The 11,423-nt window shown below is 35.5% G+C and overlaps 1 pseudogene; it reads left to right on the top strand.

Moving 5' to 3' along the window:
• The first annotated feature begins 5,702 nt into the window (after positions 1-5,702).
• Positions 5,703-7,184, top strand: LOC120011680 (annotated as a pseudogene).
• Positions 7,185-11,423: the final 4,239 nt, after the last annotated feature.

Genomic DNA, 11,423 nt, shown 5'->3' with positions numbered 1-11,423 from the left:
GTTCTCTTAACTCTTTCATTATGCGACATGGTCAGCATTCTTTCAATATCTCTACTAATATGATGCTTCATGCTTGATTTGTTCTCTTAACTCATTCATTATGCCATATAGTCAGCATTCTTTCGGTATCTTAATTGTCTTTTCTGCTCATAAATTATATTTGAACAATAATTCTGTTCTTAAATACTTCTACTACCTAGCCGTTTATAATAGAGTTGAGACACTAATTCTTCAGTAACTACAACAATGATTATGCAATACTTGAGCTTCCATTTTTCCTTGATCCAAGAATCCGAAATTTTTCGTTGTAAAAAGATTTATTAAGGTGCAAAAGGGGTGTAATCAGTGAAGGCTTCAAAAACCTGTATTCTCAAGTACATAAGAAGAAAAATAACACCACGATCTAAACCATTTCTCTACAAAAAGTTAATATTAAAGACTTCCCTGGCATCAAAGACTGTTGTCATCATACAAAGAGAAGCATTCTTCATCACCATTTAGTGTTTCGCATGGTGCGAAGATTACGTTGGGGAAAAAAAAAGAGATTATAGAGAAATTCAAAATCTTATCATTATAACCTTGATTATTATTTGTTAAGTACAGGTATAATGAGATGAGGGTAATATGGTTGGGAGATTATTTTGTTACGTGGCTTATAATAATATAGATTTGTCAATCTCAAATGATTTGCCCGCCAAGTCTCCTTATCTTTAGATGCAATTGTCCTCTGCTATGCTTGAGCCGTGCTAAGTTGTGTTGAGTGTGTGGCTGGGTATGTTTCCTTAACCATGAGGGATTAGATGACAATTGGGTGGTGGTGGTTAACTTATTTCCCAATTGGGCAGGTATATTTTATTTCGGTAAATAAAGTGTTGGAATTCTGAGCTCTAACTTTACTTCATATATTTCAGGAATGCTGCATGGGCTGCATGTAAGTCAAGCCATACATGTCCTAAAGCATGAACTGGTGTGCTGCGGAGCATAACTCATGTAGTAGATAAGTGTTTACATGTTCGTGTATCCTTTGAGATTGGCCATGTTATGGGACTGAACACCACGCACGCTAGGGGTTCCATCGACAATACTTCCAATTGTTGCACTGTGTTGTCTGCTGCATTTATATAGGTTGAGGTAAGGAATTCAGTATTTTTGTCTCAATTATCCCAAATGATGAGATGGACGCACGATTCATAAGAAACCGTGTGTCACACATGATCCATATGAAATCTTATGTGTCCACCTTAGTATTTGGGATAATTAGGACAAAAAACATTAAGATCCGTAAGACTCTTGGTGAAAGATTTTTTCGACACATTTTAACACTTTTGATAAGTGATTGATAGTTGCGGTAGAAACATTAATTACAAAGTATTACCTTAATTCACGCACGAATAATTTAGGAATATCAAAATTTCTCAACCGTTTATGCATGACACCAGTTAATTAAAATATTATTATCTTAATATGCTTCCCTTTTTACATTTTTAACAATGATATATTTAAGAATCAATCTTCGATATATGATAATTTACTATTAAAATGATCTTTAATCCTCGACCTATTGAGAAGATCTTTGAAGACAACGATGACGAAGTTGTTGTTATTAGTTCTTCTCACAATTACACCTCTTTTCTACAACTCAAGTTTTAATTTCATTATGCTAATAAGGTATTAACAAATGATCTGACATCTTTACTATCCAAATTAATAGTAAACCGCGCGAAGCGCGGGTGTGCAACTAGTATAATTAAGATTGAGATCCTTAAATTACAAAATACCAGCTCTTTTGATCAAAACGTGTGTTTCTATAACTTTTCATTAAATAGAAACTAACAGCAGCATGCTTTTGGTCAAGCGCGATTGTAACACCTACCTCCAGATTTTAATACTTTACTAATTACATCATAATTTACAAATATACAAATACATTACAAATACCCTACAAACATCGTATTGACTCCATGTGGACAGTTCGACAAGCGGTGTTCCTTGACTCCCAAAAGTATGAAATACCCTCAAATTGTTACCCATCTGAAAATATATATTAAAACATAAAAGCGTGATTCCCCCTTTCTTATCCCTTATCCATTTTTTCCTACGAAAGCACCAGAACAATTTCTTCTACTTATCCATTTTACCACCTTTTTCATTATGTTGCTCGGTTTATTTGTTTTATTTTGCTTCTTCAATATATACCAAGGAAAGAGGCGGTGATTACCCCTTTCTTATCCCTTTCCATTTTATTTATATTTTAACTTTGATTAACAAAATTACAAAATTGTCCTTCCTTATCCAACTTAATTACCCATATTTGTATGTTAATAAAACCAAATGTCTAGGTCCAAACGACCCGGGTGTTACAGCGATTTTTCTCACTAATCGATTTTTTTAAAAGAATAATATGACAGTTAACCACTAATCTGTAAAAAAAATTAAAAAATACAAGCATCTCTTGATCGAACATGTGTTTCTATAAATTTTCTTTAAAAAAAAAGACTAACAGCAGCAAGCGAGCGTTCGATCAAGCGTATCTATTTTTTTTTTATAAAAATGCTATACTAGAAAACCCTATTTTCATCACTTGGTTGTCTCTAATTATTTTTGTATTTTAGATTCATTAAAAAGATGTCTAATCTAGTATGATTAAGATTGAGATCCAAATTAAACTAGTTAGCTTATTGACCTTATTGATATCCTCAAATTATGGAACCTTTGTTCCATAATTTGCTCCTCAAATTATGGAACAAATTATGGTACTTTTGTTAGGTTGAAAATTTCCGGAGATGTAGTAGAGGCCTTTCAGAAAAAAACCTCTACCAATGATCTTCTTGGTGACAAGGTCCTGAAAAAGTACCGAATGAGGAAGAAATATAGCACAACAATTTAAATCCAAAGTGAGTTTGCTAACCGAAAGTAACTTGACTGGAAAGGATGGAACATATAAAGCTATTGAAGTCACATCTTTAGATAACAATTTAAGTTTACCTTCACCAAGAACAGGAACACCTTTTCCATTGGCAATTGACACATGAGGTGGAGTAGAAAATTTTTTGAAGTCAGACAAATTTGTTAATTTATTTGTCATATGATGGGTGGCACCAGAATCAACAATCCAAAAATCATGCACAATATTAAATTCTATAGCAGTAGAGAGTGCACTGAAAATACCTTCAAAGTTGTCATTGAATTGATGTCCCGAGTCTGCTAAGAACCCAGCAAACTTACCAAGAAGAGCTGTGAAATTAGAGTGTTTTGTACCAGAAACTCCATGTCCTCCCTTCTCCTGAAGATAGGTTGCAAATTCATTTATAAGAGAAATTGGATTTGAGGTGTAATTTACCATATCTCCATGTAATGTTTTTGCAACATGGACTCTTGGTTTAGAAAGTCCCTTATCCTTAGCAAACTTTGGTTTCAATTCTGGATGGAGAACCCAACACCGTTCAACTAGATGTCCCAGATGATGACAATGTTGGCATTTTAAATCCGGTCGCTTGCCTTTGTATGATGCATAAGCACGAGACTCAGAAAGGTTAGGCCTTGCTTCCACATTCATGACTTTCCTTCTTAATTCTTCTCTCTGAATCATGGAGATGACAGAAGCAAGCGATGGAAGTTCTGGAGACATGAGAACTCGGCTGCGGAGATCTTCATATTCAGGTCCAAGACTTGCTAACAACTGAAATATTTTGTCCTCCATTACACGATTGCGAAGAATCGTGGCATCAACTGTGTGAGGACGATACAACTCAAGTTCGTTCCACATCTTTTTAAGACAGCTAAGCAATTGAACAAAAGGTTTTCCGGCTTGTTGAAGATTCACAATATCTCGCTGAAGTTCAAAAATTCTGGCAGAATTATTTTGTTGGCCATACATATCACGAATTGCCGACCACAAGATAGAAGCAGACTCTGAGTAACTAAAGATCTCTGCAAGAGAAGAATCCATGGAATTAAGAATCCATGACCGCACCAATTGGTCTTTTGATAACCATGCTCCATAATCTGGAGATTTTTCATCAGGAGAAGGAATCTTTTCATCAATAAAATCGAGTTTAGATCTTCCACCAAGAGCCAGTGTAATAGATCTGGACCATGGAAGATAATTAAACTCATTAAGAAGCACAGAGCACAACCGTTGATTTGGATTGGACTCTAACTCAGGAGCACTTGAAGCACCTGTAGAATACGACTTTGCGCCAGAGAAGATAGAATCGTCGTTTGCCATAATTGTTGAGCAAACAAGAACTTAAACAAGACAATAAACCTGCTTCGATACCATGTAGAAAAAATAGAAGCAATTGTAGAGAATAGAGACAATATTTGGTGTGTATGTATATTGATAAAACATTACAATTACAATCTCATATATATAGGGATCAAACATTACACCCTAAGACAAAGGTTCCATAATTTGAGGATATCAATGGCCTCCGGTGCATGTGAACTCATATGGCTTAAGGGTTTGCTCGCAGATTTGGGTTTTCCAAGTAGTCTTCCTATGACTCTTTTTTGTGATAATCAAGCTGCTATGCATATTGCTGCTAATCCCGTGTTTCATGAACGCACAAAACATATTGAAGTTGACTGTCATTTTATTCGTCATCAAGTTCAGAATCACATTATTCAAACAGTTTACACTCGAAGTCATGATCAACTTGCTGATGTGTTTACAAAGGTTTTGTCTTCTGGTCATTTTCACCGATTATTGTCCAAGCTTGGCTCAATCAATCCCCTTGATCCAGCTTGAGGGGGAGTATTGACCTTATTGATATCCTCAAATTATGGAACCTTTGTTCCATAATTTGCTCCTCAAATTATGGAACAAATTATGGTACTTTTGTCCCATAATTTGCTCCTCAAATTATGGAACAAATTATGGAACCTTTGTCCCACAATTTGCTCCTCAAATTATGGAACCTTTGTTCCATAAATTGCTCCTCAAATTATGGAACATTTGTCTTAGGGTGTAATGTTTGATCCCTATATATATGAGATTGTAATTGTAATGTTTTATCAATATACATACACACCAAATATTGTCTCTATTCTCTACAATTGCTTCTATTTTTTCTACATAGCTGCTGCACTTCATCTTGCTAGGATCACAATCTATAGTGATTCATAACTAGCTATTGAGAAGATTAATTCAGCGGAGAGAGGTTTGAATGAGACAAGCTCAGTGATACAAGATATCAAGGTGGATGATGAGTCGTTTGTGAAGCTTAATTTTAGCTTTTATCCGAGGAGTGCTAATAAGGTAGCTCATGTTATTGCTCATTTTGCTTTATCAAGATCCTCCCCATGTGTTTGGAGGTCATCTTTGGGAGCCTAATTGGTTCAAAGAAGCTGTATTGCCAATATTATTGTCTTCTTATTCATAATAAATTACAGACTTTCTTTCTTTCAAAAAAAAAAGAGAAAGATTGAGATGCTTGTATTATAAAATACCACCAACTGTTTATCAAAACGTCTATTTCTACAAGTTTTCTTTAAAAACAACTTACAGCATCATGTTTTTGGTCAACTGCATTTTTTTCTCAACAATCTTTTTTATTAAAAAAAAAAACCTTCGACATCTAACCACTTATCTATAAAAATAATAAAATATCAGCAGCTCTTATATCAAAACTTGTATTTCTATAAATTGTCGTTAAAAAACAACAACATATACTTACTTGCTAAAAATTTTCTTTGAAAAGGCTAGTGTCGATCAATGGCCTTGTCACTTGTCAAAAACCTGATCAATGTCTGTGAAATATTAGCTTCACCACATCTTTATCTAGACGAAAAGACGATCACTACCAATTTGGAATTTATGGTAACTCAGTTCGAAGACTGCATCACAATGAAGCTGGAGCGAGTCAACGATGCCCTTGATAAACTACTACCTTTGAGAGTCCATGGAAAATTGGTAGCAATTGCTTTACTAATTTTCAAAATCGTGGTCCGTTCCTACACGAGCATGCGTATACATGTATCAATTTCAATTTTCCTTCTCAAACTTGCTCTCAAGTTTATTTTTGCTGTATCGTGGATTTCAAAATTAGAAGAACCCAACACAATCAGTACCGATTTGGAAAGCAATGGCTCTCGAGTGTTTCAGCTCGAAGATTACATGAAATGCAAGGTGGTGAAAGTGAACAGGGCGCTAGCTGAACTAGTGCAAGCAAAGGGAGGCTCTGAAAAAATTCGCAATGCGATGGCGTATTCTCTTCTTGCCGGTGGAAAGCGCATACGGTCCATACTTTGTATTGCCTCGTGTGAATGTGTAGGCGGAGATGAATCATCCGCGATGGCAATGGCATGTGCAATGGAGATTATTCATGCTTCGTCGTTGATTGTTGATGATCTTCCTTGTATGGATGATTGATGATCTAAGGCGAGGGAATTCCTCGAACCACAAAACGTACGGTGAAAGCGTTGCGATTCTTGCTAGTGCTGCATTGTCCTGCCTTGCCTTTGAGCACATAGTGTCAAAGACAGAAAATGTTCCCCAGGATCGTATGGTTCAAGCCATTTCTGAGCTTGCATCAGCGGTCGGCTTGGATGGGCTCCTTTCAGGTCAGTTTTTGGATCTTGACTGTGAAGGAAAACAAGTGACATTGGAGCAATTGAAAAATATTCATGTCCTCAAAACTGGGAAGCTTTTAGAGGCCTCGGTTGTTTGTGGAGCCATAATGGGAGGGGCCAGCGCGAGCGAGATAGATAGACTTCGAAAATATGCAAATTGTATTGGATTATTGTTTCAAGTGGTAGATGATATTCTGGATGAGACCCAGACCACAGAAAAGTTGGGGAAGACTGCCAGCAAGGATTTGGCGAGCGACAAGGCGACGTTCCCGAAGCTGATGGGCATCGACGGTGCCAAGAATTATGCCAGAGAGTTGGTTGATCAAGTCGTTCAAGAGCTTGCTCATTTTGATGCTGCGAGGGCTGCTCCATTGAAAGATTTAACTAGAAGTTTTCTCTCACATTGCCATGGTATTTAGCTTATCGGCAAACACCCTTGGACGACATTTGGGCAGATTTACCGACTGTTTATTGGCATGTTATCATTTACTCTTTGCAATCATGTTTTATTGTCAAATAAAAATAATGAGAATTGGGAAGATTGAGACCAAGCGATTTGAGATCATTCGACCAGTAGAGTCATAGTCGACGTCCATGAAACCATCAATCGACCAAAGGTTGCCGCAATCGATATCAGTTAACACGAAAGTATTCTCAACCGTTGAAGTATTTTTTATATAAATATAATGCATACTAATGTGCATGTGATGCCAGTCCTATAAGTACTTGTATATGGCTCCATATTAAAAAAAATACAAGTATATATATACATGGTGTATGAGTTTCTCTTCACTTGCCAACTAATTAATATTGGCAATGCAGAGACCCCCAAAATTTGATCCATAAAAGTCCTTCAAATCTATGTGGCATTAAAATAGTTATTGATTAAAAATATATATGTAGGACCCACTTCACATCCAACACTAAACATTAAATGGGAGTCTTTTAGGAGTCGCTTTTTAGGTGTCTCAAACATTATCCTATTGAAAACAACCGCAAACCCCGAGGACGTAGATATGTTACCGAACCTCGTAAATCATGTGCTCTTCTTCTCTCTTTCTCTTTTTTGATTCCTTCCCTATATTATTTTATAATCTAAGATTGTCTATGAAGAACTTGTTTTGTAACACGTTAAATAATTTCTCAACTACCTATGATCTAATGGATGGGTCTTTTAAGTAAAAAAAAGATGGGGAAATTAAATATAAATCCTTCATGGGATAGTTTTGTTCCAATAGGAACATTCTTAAAAGTCTTATTCCATAAAGTTCATGTACTTTAAACTAATATTCTAAGAAAGACAAACTCTTATCATAATATTTTTAAATGACTAAAATAACCTCAGTTTAATTATTTAAATTTTAAAAATTAATCATAAAGTTTACAGAAATTCCTCTCTAACTTACGAAATCTCCTCTTTCACGACTATAGCTGCAGGGAATATTTTTCTTTTAAATTTTCTTCGTGAAATTGATTTTCTAATATGAATCTTGCATCAATTTTGAATTTCTATAATGATTCACCTTGCGATCCTGTTGATTTTGGATATTCTTGGTGTTTGAATTTCTAGATTTGATCATACTCACCATGGGACTTATAGTTTTCCTTCGATCTGTTATCACATCATTATTTTCGATAGTTTCTATGGTGATTTTTCGTGTTTTTTTTGTTCTGATTTCGGTTGCAGACTGCAGGTGATATGTTATCTGTTTCGATTAATTTGATATCTGTCATAATGTTATCTGTCTTGCTAAATGTTACGTCTTGTTAAAATGTTATTTGTCTTTAATGAAATGTTATCTGTTTGAAGTTCCAAAACAGATAACATATAAGAACAGATCTAAAACAGATATATTATCTGCAGATTCATATCCAATTTCAGAAGAAGAAAAAAAGAGTTCAAAAAAGCAATAAAACCTCAACGGTGATGCGCCTTGATCCATGGAGTTGATTGGTGGTGTTGATGGTCATCGGAGTTGGCCGTATTGACCGGATCTAGCTCTTTTTCAAATGGTGGTCGTGATTTCAATAATTTTTTTTGGCGAATAAAGTGGTAATCTATGGCCAATGATGATTGGGTTTTGATTGAGCTGACGTAGAGTTTTATTTCGATAGTTCGTTCGTTAAAAACGATAACCGGAAGGCCAATTTCCGGCGGTCGACGTGAAGGAAGAAGAAGAGAGAGAAAAAAAAGGAGGAAGAAGAATGACATCACGCGTGTGACTGTAAGATGGATTTTAGAGATATCTTTAGGGATATTTTTGTCAATAAAATACAAATTTACTTTTTTCTAATGTTTTTTCTACTTTGACCTTCCTTAAATATATAACTACCATATTGTTCTTTCCCCTAATTTTCCCAAAAAGATTTAGTATTTTGAAAGCCCAGAGCATTTGAATAAAACACTTTGATCCGACCCACTCTATCACTATCGTCAACCCAATGCAGCAACTTGACCTACAGGCATCAAGAAACTTGTTTAGTCGACCACCGATGAGCTGGACACCATAAGCAGTCATATGCAATCAACCTGGTCGAGATGTCCATCTGTCCACCAGAAGAACCGTAGTCGACATCCCCATCAGTCGATTGGAGGATCCCCAATCGATATCTCCTATCAGTCAAGCAGATGAGGCCCAATTGACAACCCGGCCCCTATCGGTCGACTAGAGTAGCCCTCGTCGACATCCCCCATTGGTTGACCAAAAGAATAGCCGTCGACATCCACCATCATTGGACAGTAGAGCGATAATCAATATCCACCATCATTCGATCTAGTAGAGCCATAGTCAACGCCCACCATCAATCGACTGAAGGTGCTGCAGTCGAAATCAGTTGACAAAAAATTATTTTAATTCAACCTTTCATGTATTTATTATATATGCACACATATAAATATAAATACATACTAATGTGCATGTGATGCGAGTCCTATAAGTACATGTACATGGCTTTATATAATTTTTTTCTTAAAAAAATGCAAGTATATGTATATGGTGTATGGGTTTCCCTTTAATTGCCTGCTAATTAATCTATTAAAAAAAGACGACTATCAAAGCAGCTCTTGGTCTGTAAAACGTGCGTTTCTATAAATTTTCTTTAATAGAAGACTAACAGCAGACTTTTGGAAAAACATTTTTTTTTCTCACTGATCTTTTTTTTTTTTTAAATACTATCTATAAGAAAAAAAAATCTATATATATATGCAATAACAGCATATCTTGATCAAGGATATGTTTCTTTCCCACTAATTTATTGAAAAAACTGATGATTCTAATCTCTTTTTTTTTTTTTTTTTTAAAAAAACTACAATTAGCTGGAGCTTTTGATCAAGCATGGGTTTCTCCACTTTTAAGATTGAAGATGAAATTCTATAGGTTAACTATATGATCTACCACGATGCATAGTTTTGAGTATTGGACTATTATGAGATAACATAGTGAAAAAATAATGCACGGAATAATTGATAGTATTGGAGAAACCAATACCAAATGTCCCATGTTGAAAAAAGAATGAAAAAGATAAGTAGTTTATCATACAAATTATTGGGTCTAGACTCATGAGCTTAAACTTTTGAGCAAAGCTTATATATTATAGCCTAATTTGTCCAAGTACGTGGTCTGGACCTTAACGCCCATATTTTCAACAGTACCCCCACACAATAAGCGAGAACCCTCCTCAAAGGGTGTAAGCCTAATTTGGATCCGAGTTTTGTATATTTAAAAGAATTTTTCTCCCAAAGAGATGGTCCTAGGGACTAGGGTTTTAGGAGGATTAAAAACAAAAAGGTTCAACGTTGATGATTCTTGACTTGTTGTGAGCTAATTAATTACCCTTTGAGCCTTGAGATCTACAACACTGACAGACAAACCTGTTTTTTCTTCTTTTCAAAAAATTTATGACTGAGGGAGACCAGTTAGGGTTTTCGAAATGCTAACCACTTTCATAAGCTCCAGGCTCCAAGAAAACATATATTTAATTTAACAAAAAATCATACGAAATCCCAGCTAGTAATGTCCTACCTTTCTCAGCTGAAGACATAGATGCCTGATAGACCGATGACATGGATAATTTAACAGAAACCTAGCCTGTCCGAACGGAGCACATCTGAATGCCTTTTGTACTAGACTTGTCCGGCCAGCCTTTTCTCCTGTCAGGACAGCGCCAATTTGCTCCACACTCAACCGTTGGTTGGGCGGTCTATCGTTAGGATAAATTTACGTATAGAATATGAGGTTCTCAATTCCAGTCCCACGTCCAGTTTTATTCTTTGCGGCCATCCCAGTGAGTCAAAACTGTTAAATTGGAAACAAAAAAACGTGGAGACAATCAATTCAACAAAATTATTAAGGATTCCTTTTGATTTTTCCAAGATGCAGCAGCTCCATGATTCCCTCCCCTAAATACAACTTCCTGACGCACTTTTTGCTGCATTCAATTTGTTTTGAAAAAAAAAAAAATTTGTTGGAGGCTCTTTCAACTATGGGATAAGTATTGAAAAATCCCTTCACTTTTTTAAAAAGTTAAAACAAGTTTTTCTACAATTTTTTCGGACTAAACAAGTTCATGTACTTTGTAATTCGGACTAAACAAGCCCCTCCTACTAATTCCATTATAACAATACTTTTGTGGCTGCTAAATATACTATATGAGTTTTAAATTTATCTTTTAAAAATCAAATATATAAATCCTTGTACTTTAGACAATGGTTCAATTAAGCCCTTTACTTTGAAAATAGATCAAATGGCCCCTAACTCGAAACAGTGAACTAAATAAATCAAGGGAAATTATCAAGAGAGAGGTCCATGTCTAATAACACACACGTGTCTAACCAAGTACTCGTACATGTA

The sequence above is a fragment of the Tripterygium wilfordii genome, chromosome 13, assembly GCF_013401445.1.
Source record: "Tripterygium wilfordii isolate XIE 37 chromosome 13, ASM1340144v1, whole genome shotgun sequence".
Taxonomy (NCBI): Eukaryota; Viridiplantae; Streptophyta; class Magnoliopsida; order Celastrales; family Celastraceae; genus Tripterygium; species Tripterygium wilfordii.
Note: the sequence above shows the minus strand (reverse complement) of the source record. Positions and strands in the feature narration are given on the sequence as shown.